The following is a 13,390-nucleotide window of genomic DNA, read 5'->3' as shown; positions in this document are numbered from 1 at the left end:
GCCACTGTTGTTCAAATCTACAGAGAATCCACTATGGGACCACAAAGGGCACAGCACTAAGGCAAGCCAAGTGCTTCAGAGACACAGCTGTTGCTCCCACCCCTCTTCCATTAGGCTTAGCTGCTCCCAGAAATCCAGAGAAGCTTTTCAGCTGCCACCCCCGACAAGGAAACACAAACAGGATGGAAGCTTTTAGACAGGACATCCTAGGAAATGATTAAAGGTGCAATTCTGCCTTCTTGGCCCAGACTGATCATTCCAATGGCACCAGGATAGCCAAGGAGAGTACTCCTCCATCCATGTCAGCCAGGAAGGTGGCAAGGAAGCCAGGTACAAAGCTATGCTCCAGGAACCCTTGGGACTCTGCCTGCAGGGACTGAGATGGGTTCAGGACGGGCCTGAACATTTTTCTTCAGCTCTGCAGCTGTGGCATCATGGGTTAGAGTCCTGGGTTAAGTCACTCTGGGCAAGTCACACAACCTGCAGAGCCTCATATTTCTCTTTGGTAAAATAAAGATGGTAATACCTACTTCCTAGAGTTCACGTGGAGAATTAAATACGCCATTATATGCAAAACACTTACAATCGTACTTTACATAAAAGTTAGCTATGTGTATGTTAGCTATAATTTTATTATTATTAAAATATTTAGTACAGTTCCTGGCATATCACAGGCGCTTGAGAAATAGGAACTAGTGTGAATTAGGGTTAGGTTAGACCTGAAATCTTAGGCGATCTTGAGATGCTGAGATTCATTCAAAGTCTGCATATAACCTTCAGAAAGAAAGAGACAGAGGAAAAAACAAAAGTTCATGTTTTCAAAACAAGCAAAAAACAAATATTTATTAGACACCTACTATTTGCCAGGCATGGTGCAAGGCACTGGAAATGCAATGGTGAGTTAGAGAAAGTTTCCTCCTGATGCTAGGCCATTTTAGGAAAATTTGACTGTTGTTTTGAACTTTCTTTTTTTTTTTTCTTTTGGTTTATCATTTCTTTTCTTTTTTTTAAATTACTATACTTGTAAGATATTTATCCTAAGGAGACAAACTATTACAAGAAATCTTTTTTTAAATTTTTGTTTCCATAGGTTTTTGGGGAACAGGTGGTATTTGGTTACAGAGATAAGTTTTTTTGTGGTGATTAGTGAGATTTTGGTGCACCCATCACCCGAGCAGTGTACACTGTACCTAATTTGTAGTCTTTTCTCTCTCACCCTCTTTTTTTTTTTCAAACTTTTGCAAAAGGTGTCCTAGTTCTTGGCAATGTTTTCCCTGGGCTCTGGTTACATCATTAACAGTTGAATCACAACTATACCCAGACAGTCACCTGGGAGAGAACTGCGAACTTCATCCAGTCTGGCGACCACTCCCTCCTCCAGCGGCAGTTATCTAGCAGCAGGATAACTGATATCGTAAAGGTGGGTTTTGATAAAGGTGGGAGTGTGCACTAGACTTGCAGAGGATCACACTTGGATTTCAACAGGATGGGGTAGAAAGATAAGAGCAATGAATTGTACTCCTTGTTTTTTTAAAAACGAACCAAAGATAGAGAGAGAGACATGACAGTATCAAAAAAAAAAAAAACAAAAACTCTCCTTTTTTATTCTAAAATTCTGTTTTCTTATTGAGTCAATTGCAGAGGTCCCTCCTCCCTGCCTCAGGATAACTTTTCCCGTCTGCCTGTGGCTCAGAGGTGGTTGGAGCCAGGCTGAATGGATGGCAGGCAGGCAGCTCTGCTGGTGCTTTTCCACTTGAAAGGGGGTTTGGGGACTGAGACAGCCATCATCCTTTGCCACCTCCACTGAGCCAGTCTGTTGCGGGTAGAGACTGAACTCGGACTGGCTGAGGAACCTGGGTCTCCCTACACTGGCCAAACCCCACAGGCCTCTCACAGCCTGCAGCCATCCCAGCCTGTCTCTGAGCACTCTTGTTCCCTCCACCCTGCCCCACACCTCCATCTTTCAGTGTCTTTGTCCTGCCATGCACCGTTCCCTCTGCCAGAAATGTCCTTCTCAACCTTTAACCCTTAATATCTGCGTATCCTTCCAGACAAAACTGCAGCCTTATCTTCTCCCAGCCATCTCTCCGAATGCCCCAGGGCAGAAGTAGCACACTTTTGCACTTCCCTCTCAGAGTGCTCAGACACAGTCCAGTATTAAGTAATGCACACAGTGCTTCTCCCAGTAGAGTTTGAGCTCCTGGAGGGCTGGAGACATGTTTGATTTATCTGTGTCATTTCTAGGACATGAGAGGCTCTCAATAAATGTGGAATGAATTGATAACTGACTAAATAAATGACATCAGTCTGAAATTCCTAACTAAAGTTACTTAGGGATCATTTTTCCCAACTTGGTTCTCCCCTTCACTTGCTGTGTAGCCTTGGGCAAGTTACTTAACCTCTCTGTGCCTCCATTTCTTCATCTGTAAAATGCAGCTAATAGTAGAAGGATATATCTACTTTATAGGGTGGCATGAGCATCATCTGTTAGTGTAGGTAAAGTACTTAGATAAGTACCTGGCAAATAATAAGCACTCGGTAAATGTCAGAGTTTATTACCCAGTGTGCACATGCCCAGAGATGCATCCGACTCACCCCACCTCTGTCCCCATCCACACTGCTGTGAGGGTTGGCTGCTGATGGCTCTACCTGCACCCTTTCTTTGGAGAATTACTCTCAGCCAAAGGGAGCAGCCTCACCTAAAGGGTTACTCTGTGCAGCTCGTGGTCAATGCCTGATGAGCTACGGCACAAAAGGTTGCCCCCCTGCATCAAGTTGATGACTTGGGGTACAAAAGGCTGGCCCTTTGTATGGACTTGATGTCCTGGAGTACAAAAGGCTGCCCCCTGCCTTAAAGTAGCACCAACTTCTTAGGGCGAGCTGTGCTCCCAAGGTCCTCATTGCAGCAGGCTGAAGCTAGTCTCCAACCCAGCATCCCTTCACCCTTCCCTGTCCTGCTGCCTCACTTCTAACCCCTGAGGGCACCTCACTCAGTCGCTTGAACAGGAATCCCTGTCTCGGGCTCTGACTGTAGGTAGCTTGGTTGAGACAACCACTGTCACCTTCACTATCATCAGACAGGAGGAAATGAGACCCAGAGCTGTTAACTGGTTTGTCCAAGACCCAAGGTTAGGAACACGAGTTGGAGGTAGTCAGGCATTGACTAGAAGTTCATTTGTTATTTTAGAGGAGTGCTGGTTTTTATGAGTCTCCAATGAGCCTTTTCTAAGAAACACGGACTGAATAAATTAACCAACAATCGGCTTGAAAAACACAAACTAAGTTACCTGAGGTAGGTACAGAAGGTCACGACAAAAAGGAATCAATGGGAAAGGAAAACATGACAATTACATGCCTTCGTGGGTGGTAAGGACAGTGAGGACAGCCTTTGCTGAGTCCCGATCCCCTGAGATGAGACCAAGGTCCAGGCCAAGCGGGGGACCCCTCAGGCCTGCAGCATAGGTAAGGGGTGGCAAAACGGATCGCCACCATGTCCCTGCTTGCCTTGGCCTTACCATGATCCCACCTATCTAGACACACCACCCTTCTCAGAACTCACATCCCATGTGCCTCCACTGAGTACTTTTCAGCAATTCCCCACCACCCCCAGGACCCCCAGCTCGAAGTCATCTCCATTTGATAATCCCATGAAGGTCATCAAATGCCATCCTTGCTTAGTTAGGTCAGCCCGTTACACTGGACTATGAGGGCTTTGAGGACAGAAGCCGGGACTTGGATCTTTGCCTTACCCCAGAGGGGAGGGAAATGAAGGGAAAGAGAATGTGACAGACACTTATGTTTGGTAGTTGTGAGGTAGGAATCAAGACCATGCTTCTCCTTGAGAGTGACAGCTGGGAGAAGTCCATTATCTTCAGGTTCTCCCAGCCACTGAAACTGATGAAGCCAGATTCTAATCCAAGTCAGTCCAAGCTGAAACAGACCAGGAAAAGGAAAATCAACTTCAGCAAGGCACTTAAAGACATTTGCTGTAATTAGATGGACATTTTGATGGGAAAGGAGGCTGATGGGAATGCTTTGCAAGGCTTAATGCAGGAATTCTAGTTCTTTCTCAATGTAAAAGTGTTTTTTTTCCTCCCCTGGTTACAACACTAGCATATACTTGTGAAAAATTTGAATAACACAGAACTGTATAAAACAGAAAATATCAGTGCTTGGTATTCTCTCTCATCCTCTGCAATACCTACTGTTAAGAGTTTAAATATACTGGCTGGGCATGGTGGCTTACCCCTGTAATCCCAGCACTTTGGGAGGTTCTTTATTTGTTAAGGACTTCAAATCCTTTGTTGTGTATAGTGCAAATATTTTGCTCCAATTGGATATCTTTCAGTCTTCTTTATGGTATCCTCTCTTGAACAGAAGTTTAAACATTTTTTTTCAGAGTGGTAACATTTATTAGGAAGGAGAGATTTTAGTTAGACCCCCATGTGACACACAGAAGAAACAGATGGTAACTATCATTTCTAAACAGGAAAGAGAGGAAGGTCTGGACTCCCAGGGGACAGGTAGTTCAGCTGGACAATGGGGGAGTATGAGATTAGGGTGGATGAGGCCACTGCTCACCACCCCTCCACTGAAGTTCAGTGGCTAAAATACTGTGACACCAGCCAGCCAGTGGAAAGCTGTCCTACTCTCTGGCAAACACGGGATGTTGTTGGTAGCCGGAAGGAAAAAGGTCACGCTATATCTTGCTGCTCCTCCGGGCTACTTTGCCGTTACTAACAGGGCTGAAGGGCCAGGTGGGCCTGCAGGTGTGTGATTGGGCTGGCTTTGAGTGTTTCTGGTACTGGGGGGTGGGACAGACTATGAGGGGGATGTGGGCCACTACCAGGACCCTGATGGGTTACTCGGTCCATTCCCATTCTGGCTTTCAGAAGCTGGAGAAACATCAGGGGGCCTAGTGGTAGGCTGGGAAGCTGTAGGGTTGCTGTTGTTCTGCACCACCTTGTTGGGCGCCTGCTGGTTGCTGTACTCTGAGTTTGGCTCATTGAAGTTAGGAAATTCAGAATAAACCATACAGAATTCTCCAGTCTTCTGTAGATCATCCCCATGGCCAGTATACAGTGTCAGTCAGACAACCTTTGAAAACTGAAGCGTACACTTTGTTGAGCTGGACAACGTCCCCAGGCTGGATCAGATTGCCGATGTCATCACAGATGGAGATATTGAGGCTGCCCATTTTGTCCGCCACTTTGCAGGTCTGAACCTTGTGCCCCTCCTTTGTGTTGGCCTGTCTCCAGCACAATGACGATAAGCTCCAGACTCCTGAGCCTGGGCTTGATATCCTTCACAAACGTCTCCGTCAACATGCAGCCAGAGCCAACCAAACCATTTTTTTGTTTCTTAGCTTGTTTCTTTTCTTTTTTTTTTTTTTTGTTTTGAGATGGTGTCCTCTCTGTCGCCCTGGCTGGAGTGCAGTGGCACGATCTCGGCTCACTGCAACCTCCGCCTCCCGAGTTCAAGCGATTCTCCTGCCTCAGCCTCCCAAGTAGCTGGGATTACAAGCGTGCACCACCACACTCCACTAATTTTTGTATTTCTAGTAGAGACGGGGTTTCACCATGATGGCCAGGCTGGTCTCGAACTCCTGACCTCAATTGATCTGCTTGCCTTGGCCTCCCAAAGTGTAATCCCAAAGTGCTTAGATTACAGGTGTGAGCCACCACTCCCGGCCTTAAATTTTTATACTGTCAAATTTATCTAGCTTTTATGTGTTTGGGTTTTCATGTTATGCTGGAAAGACTTCTTGTTCATAAATTAACAAGATCAAGAGTTTTGGAATGGAAATTGATTCTAGCATGTGTGGACCATTATGCTGAATTTTGGTGGACACATAAATACCTTTATCAGGCAAGCTATTTTTAAACTCTGTAATTACAATTTAATAGTAGGCCAAATAATGAAGAAAAAGTGTTATAGAAATAAGAGCTACATTTAATTAAAAGTGAATATCTTTTTAGGCTGAGGCGGGAGGTTGGATCACTTGAGCCCAAGAGATTGAGACCAGCCTGGGCAACAGAGCAAGACCTGGTCTCTATAAAAAATTTTAAAATTAGCCAGGTGTGGTGTCACAGGCCTATAGTCCCAACTAAGCTGAGGCAGGAGGATTGCTTGCTCCCAGGAGTTCAAACTTGTAGTGAACTATGATTGCATCATTGCACTCCAGCCTGTGTGACAGAGCAAGATCCTGTTTCAATAAATAAATAAATAAAGGGGGGATTACATAATAAATAGCACAAGTAACACGGAGACAGCTTTTGCTTTGTGCGGCTTCAAGTTTTGTATAAATCTCAAATTCTATGTTCCGTGGATGTGGCCTTCCATCTCATCTCATTTCAGAGATACTCTTCATTTCACTGGATCGCTAACTTCTCCTGAGTACCTCCTGATATGCTGGTCACACCACTGTCATCCTCCAGTTCCTGACAAATCCAACAACTGTTGAGCCAGAACAGCCACGTGAGCTGAATTGTGCCTAGTGGTCACAGTAGAACCACAGATAATGCAGCTAGATGGCGCTCACATCCACACATTTCTGAGGAATTAGGCAGCAATGTTCAAGATGTTTTCCATTAGTTCCCAACCTTGAGTTTACAGTCTTGGGAGAGGAGGACCAGTATACTTAGGCACATGAAATATCTGCAAAGATATGCTAATATATGCATTTTCCAAATGAAACTAACACAAAATGAGTACAGCATGTTGGTTGCTCCTCTAAGCCCTAAACTGTCCTCCCAGCACCCCTACGAGACAGGTACAGTGCAATTACATCTTTCCTTTAAGAGGAGGCACTAATAGATTTAGTAGTTTTCCCAAGGCCACAGGGGCAGAGGCATAAGTCAACCCAGGTAGCTCGCTCCAAAGCCACACTTAATCACAATGAACTGGCTCAAGAAAAAGGAGAATAGAACGACATCAGACCAACAGTGGTGACTCCCGGGGAGTCAGGCGTGCTGGGAGACTACACTATTTACTTTCCACACAAAGCTCTGTATTGTTGAAAATTCTGTCCCCAGGCATAAACTATCATGCTTTTAAATTCAATAATTTTTATAAGAATAATATAAGAGCATAAAATACTACTCAACTGTGGTCAAAGGCTAATTCAGGAATTGTGGGTTTTGAAGCTTGTTTATGGAGGAAGGAGACTCTAAGGATAAGAATTCAAAATAGAAGTACAAAATTACATATAAAAGTAAATATTTATGGCCAGGTGCACTGGTTCACACCTGTAATCCCAGCACTTTGGGAGGCCGATGCAGGAGGCTTGCTTGAGCTCAGGAGTTCAAGACCAGCCTGTGCAACGCAGTGATACTCCATCTCTACAAAAAAGTTAGAAAAACTAGCTGGGTGTGGCATAGTCCTAGCTAGCTGGGAGGCTGAGGTGGGAGGATCACTTAAGCCCAGGTGTTGGAGGCTGCAGTGGGCTATGATCGCACCACTGCTCTCCAGCCTGGGCTACAGGGGGGGACCCTGTCTCAAAAAATGAGTGAAAGTTTATTTAGATTGAAATATGAAATCGTAACAAATTACACGTTTTTGTTCTTTTTTTTTTTTTTTTTTTTTGAGAAAGGATCTCACTGTGTCACCCAGGCTGGAGCGCAGTGGCACTATCATGGCTCAATGCAACCCTCCACCTCCCAGGCTCAAGTGATCCTCCCACCTCAGCCTCCCAAGTAGCTGGGACCACAGGCGCCCACCACCACAACTGGCTGATTTTTGTATTTTTTGTAGAGGCAGGGTTTTGCCATGTTGCCCAGGCTGGTCTCAAACTCCTGAGCTGAAGCGATCCACCCACCTCCGCCTCCATAAGGGCTGAGATTACAGGCGTGAGCCACAGTGCCCAGCCACACATTTTTGAAAAGTGACAAATACCACAAATATAACAAAATCCTGAAAAATGACATAACCTCTACAATATTTTTTCCTATTCTTTGGCTGCATACTTTTCATATGATCTTCTCTTCACATAACAACTGTGTAATATCATTTTCATGGAAAGAAGACAAAGCAATTCAAATGCATTTTAAAATGCCATTATATTGGATAGAGCTACATAATTGTTTAATTGAATTCCCCCTATGCTGTGTACAATAACTTATGGATGAATATGCTTGGGAGCTTTGTGACAAGAACACTTAGGGTGCTTTGCTGCGATTTTAGTGCTTTTGAATGTCTTTTTGTCTGGTGTTGTCAGGTTTCATCAGGACAAGTTATATCAGATATGCTAAGACTGATTCAATATGTTGGTAGACATAAAATGCAGTTTGGCCTGCATAAAAATGATACTTCACAGTTTATAGTATTGCTACAGCTTTGTGCTCTACAAACACGAGAATTCTAATCATTCTATTTTGCATTGATTCCTACTTTAAAAGTATGATAGTATGGTACATTATAATTGTATATACCACATTTCTGAGTATTTTCCTGAAGATAATTTCTGTCTTGACTAGACATCAATGAGAACCAAATATTTCACTCATAATTGTGTACAGCTGATGATTGAAAGAACATTCCACAGACTAGCTTCTTATTCTGCACATTTCAACTCTTGCTTCTTCTTCACTCCCACATGCTTCCAGTGTCAGGCATCATAGGAAATATTTAAATCATAATAAGACCCATGATGCCACAGAGCATGCACTGAGCAAGAGGGTTCCTGGAAACCTAGAATACCCTAGAATAACCAACAATTTCTTGACTCTACATGGAAGTGTGAACCACATATATAGATCCCACTCGACCCAAAACAAACAAATCTCCAACTCAACTTCTCCTTAGCTGGATTCCCCAAAATGCTCATGCCTCTCCATCACCACACAACTCTTCAAGGGAAAGTGATGCAGGGGTAATCAGAGTCAACAGCATCCTTAGCTTATGACAGTTAAAATCTTACTTTTACATTTTTACCAAAAGCATGTGACCATATGAACCCATGCAAAGGTGCTTCTGGGATCTTGGAAGTCATTCTTATAACTAGCAGGTCCTAAAGCTTAACCTCCTTTCTAGAAAATCTACTCCGATTGTGGTGAAGATGATCATTGCAACAAAAGCCACGCTCATGGAGAAAGCAGTGTGTACTGGAGTTGTCAAGAAAAACTTCTTGTAGGAGACAGGCACTGAGCGAGGCCTTAAGTCATTGGTGGGATCCAACAAACAGAGGAATAGGAAGGGAGTCTAAGCCACAAAGTTTCTGCATCTGCCAAAGAGTAGATATGCATGTATGTGGATGTAAAACGTGTTTTCCTGCCAATGAAAACATTTTTCCGTCACTGGCTTAGAGCTACCTAATTAGAGCCAATGGCAATACATTTACACATCACTAAAGAATGAGAAGTGAACTTTCTTCCTGGTCCCCTCTCCAACACCATCAGCAAATAATCACTCCCAAGCCAAGATCAACCACAGCTGCAGGCATTTGGCACACATGCGTTCCCCATCCACCTCTTCCAACCTGGGATCCAAAAACCCTGGATTTACACCCCAGGCAAAGGAGAGACGGGCCTGAGACTAAGTCTTCGGTGGTAGATGCAGGAGGCAAAGCCTGGTGAATGCCAGTCCAACCAGCTTGAGGAAGGAAGATTCATGCCCAGTTCTCACCCCACTTTTGCTTGAATATCTTTTGTGCCATTACCTGGAGGAAAGGGGGAAGGGAAGGAATGTTTCCTGCCAGAGGCAGCAGCTGTCCCCTCATTTGGAAGCCTCTGAGTTGATTTTGGCCATGTCCTTCTGCCTGTTTCTTTAACATGCTGCATTAAGCCTCAGCTTTGCTCCTCTTGCTCCTGAATGCTATTTTGAAATATCAGAGAAATGCTCCCAGGAGGACTTTGAATGTGAGCACTCTTTATAGGCTACTTTAAGGGGCTCCCAGCTCAGGCCAGGGTCAGGCAACAACAGCTAAACCCAAACCCATCAGCACCGTGGTCTACCCAGGAAAGCAAAAAGACACAAATGTCACTGAGTCCACCACCATTCGTTTAGCACCTACTGTATGCCAGGAGTGCTCTTAGAAATTAGGGTGATAATCCTAAGCCAAAAGAACAAAGCTGGAAGCATCATGCTACCTGACTTCAAACTATACTACAAGGCTACGGTAACCAAAACAGCATGGTACTGGTACCAAAACAGAGATATAGACCAATGGAACAGAACAGAGCCCTCAGAAATAATGCTGCATGTCTACAACTATCTGATCTTTGACAAACCTGACAAAAACAAGAAATGGGGAAAGGATTCCCTGTTTAATAAATGGTGCTGGGAAAACTGGCTAGCCATATGTAGAAAGCTGAAACTGGATCCCTTCCTCACACCTTATACAAAAATTAATTCAAGATGGATTAAAGACTTAAATGTTAGACCTAAAACCATAAAAAACCCTAGAAGAAAACCTAGGCAATACCATTCAGGACATAGGCATGGATAAGGACTTCATGTCTAAAACACCAAAAGCAATGGCAACAAAAGCCAAAACTGACAAATGGGATCTAATGAAACTAAAGAGCTTCTGCACAGCAAAAGAAACTACCATCAGAGTGAACAGGCAACCTACAGAATGGGAGAACATTTTTGCAATCTACTCATCTGACAAAGGGCTAATTCCAGAATCTACAATGAACTCCAACAAATTTACAAGAAAAAAACAAACAACCGCATCAAAAAGTGGGCAAAGGATATGAACAGACACTTCTCAAAAGAAGACATTTATGCAGCCAACAGACACATGAAAAAATGCTCATCATCACTGGCCATCAGATAAATGCAAATCAAAACCACAATGAGATACCATCTCACACCAGTTAGAATGGCGATCATTAAAAAGTCAGGAAACAACAGGTGCTGGAGAGGATGTGGAGAAATAGGAACACTTTGACACTGTTGGTGAGACTGTAAACTAGTTCAACCATTGTGGAAGTCAGTGTGGCGATTCCTCAGGGATCCAGGACTAGAAATACCATTTGACCCAGCCATCCCATTACTGGGTATATACCCAAAGGATTAGAAATCATGCTGCTATAAAGACACGTGCATACGTATGTTTATTGTGGCACTATTCACAATAGCAAAGACTTGGAACCAACCCAAATGTCCAACAATGATAGACTGGATTAAGAAAATGTGGCACATATACACCATGGAATACTATGCAGCCATAAAAAAGGATGAGTTCATGTCCTTTGTAGGGACATGGATGAAACTGGAAACCATCATTCTCAGCAAACTATCGCAAGGATAAAAAACCAAACACTGCATGTTCTCACTCATAGGTGGGAATTGAACAATGAGAACACATGGACACAGGAAGGGGAACATCATACACCGGGGCCTGTTGTGGGGTGGGGGGAGAGGGAAGGGATAGCATTAGGAGATATACCTAATGTTAAATGACGAGTTAATGGGTGCAGCACACCAACATGGCACATGTATATATATGTAACAAACCTGCACGTTGTGCACATGTACCCTAAAACTTAAAGTATAATAAAAAAAAGAAATTAGGGTGATGGAGTAGCTCAGGGTTCCCCAACTCCTCCTTTCTTTGCAGATCATAAATGTGATTACCCTCTTTTGGTTTCCCCTAAGTTTACGTTTAATAAGCTTATAATTTGTCTTTTACCCACATTCCATCGACTCTAGCACTCAGCCGGGTTAGTTCCCAGGTCAGCCTCAGCTGGGTGGGGGCGGTGATTGGTCACTTGTAACGAAGCATCCTGGCACTGACTGACTGGCTCAGTGTGGGGTGTGAGTGGGGTTCTGAACATGGGCAGATGGAAAGAGATGGTTAAGAGCCATTAACAAGTGCCAGGTTAAATTCATTTCAGAATATAGTTAAAGTAGGAATCTAAAGTGCTATCTTTGCAGACAGACAAAACCCTTGATTGAATAATTCTTGCCTTCCCTTTGCAATGCTCACATAATCCATATTGAATTATTGTGTACTTTTAGATCCACGTCCAGCTCTCTAGCCAGTCTCACTGGGCTTCATCTATATTGTGCCAAAATCACATGGCTTTAACTTGCAGAGTTGGATAATTTCTTCTAAATTCCACCTGCTTCCCTATACCCCCTTACCCACTCCCTTGCCCTTTTCTAGAAGATAAGAACAAGTTGAGGAACTTGCATTTTACATAGGAAAGCAATGTTTATGGCCCTGAAATAAGGCGTATGCTCACAGCCAGTATTCAAAATGGCTTGTTGAAGTAAGTTCAAATACAATATAAAGATATTACCAACCAGCTTCTCTATGAATTACTCACTGCTCTACAAAAATGTTTCCAACTTTCCCAACACACACACACACACACACACACACACACACACAAATCTCTACTGTTGCACAATCCTGCTTGTATTTTTCAGATTGGCTTGATTAAAACTGTGTGAAGTAAAATTCAACCTGTTGACCTCACTCAAGATACCTGAGTCATTGGTTTTATTTTATTTTGGGGGGGAAAAATAAGGTGGGAGTGTAAATATCAATAGATAAAGTTTCCAGAAATTTAAAGCCATGAAGGGGAGAGATCAACTGGGATTTAGGGATTATTTATTTATTTATTTATTTATGTTGAGACAGAGTCTTGTTCTGTCACCCAGGCTGGAGTGCAGTGATGCGATCTCAGCTCACTGCAACCTCCATCTTCCAGGTTCAAGTGATTGTCCTGCCTCAGCCTTCTGAGTAGCTGGGACTACAGATGTGCACCACCAGACCCAGCTAATTTTTGTATTTTTAGTAGAAGCGTTTCGCCATATTGGCCAGGCTGGTCTCAAACTCCTGACCTCAGGTGATCCACCCGCCTCGGCCTCCCAAAGTGCTGAGATTACAGGCATGAGCCACCAAGCCTGATCTTTTTTTTAAATTAAAATTAAAATTTTTTAATTTTATGAGTTTAGATTTAATTTATATTTAACTCTATATAAACTCATAAATTTAAATTTATGAGTTTAGAAGCACAAAAATATATTCTGTATAATAAGCTCACTTATGAACTTATTATATTTGGCATTTCCACAGATGTGAAAGTTTAACTTAAGAGGACAAGGCTTCTCCCATCCTTATATGTGGGTTGAGAGCCAAGAAAAGCCCCCAAAACTCAGTCTTTTCTAATCAAACTTTTCTGATTAAAAAAAAAAGAACTCTAAAATTAAGATGATTCCCAATGATCCAATTTAATTCTGGGCCTCTATACTTTTTCACAATAGCGGACCCTTTGTCAGCTGTGACATAAACCAGTCTATTTCCAGCCTGAGCCATCTATGCTGCCTCCTTGAGAGTGAAGCCTGCCTACACTTTGAGAAGCTGAATACAAACTGAAGGTAACTGACGGATCTCTGGGACCTCTGAAATACTGGATAACTTTCTTTAAGGCTGGTT

The 13,390-nt window shown here is 43.2% G+C and overlaps 1 pseudogene; it reads right to left on the bottom strand.

Annotated features, from left to right (window-relative positions):
- Positions 1 to 4,699: 4,699 nt before the first annotated feature.
- Positions 4,700 to 5,327, bottom strand: LOC103890429 (SOSS complex subunit B1-like; annotated as a pseudogene).
- Between the last annotated feature and the right edge of the window lie 8,063 nt (positions 5,328 to 13,390).

This window comes from Pongo abelii, chromosome 3 (genome assembly GCF_028885655.2).
Source record: "Pongo abelii isolate AG06213 chromosome 3, NHGRI_mPonAbe1-v2.0_pri, whole genome shotgun sequence".
NCBI classification, from domain to species: Eukaryota; Metazoa; Chordata; class Mammalia; order Primates; family Hominidae; genus Pongo; species Pongo abelii.
This window is presented reverse-complemented; position numbering and strand designations above follow the sequence as displayed.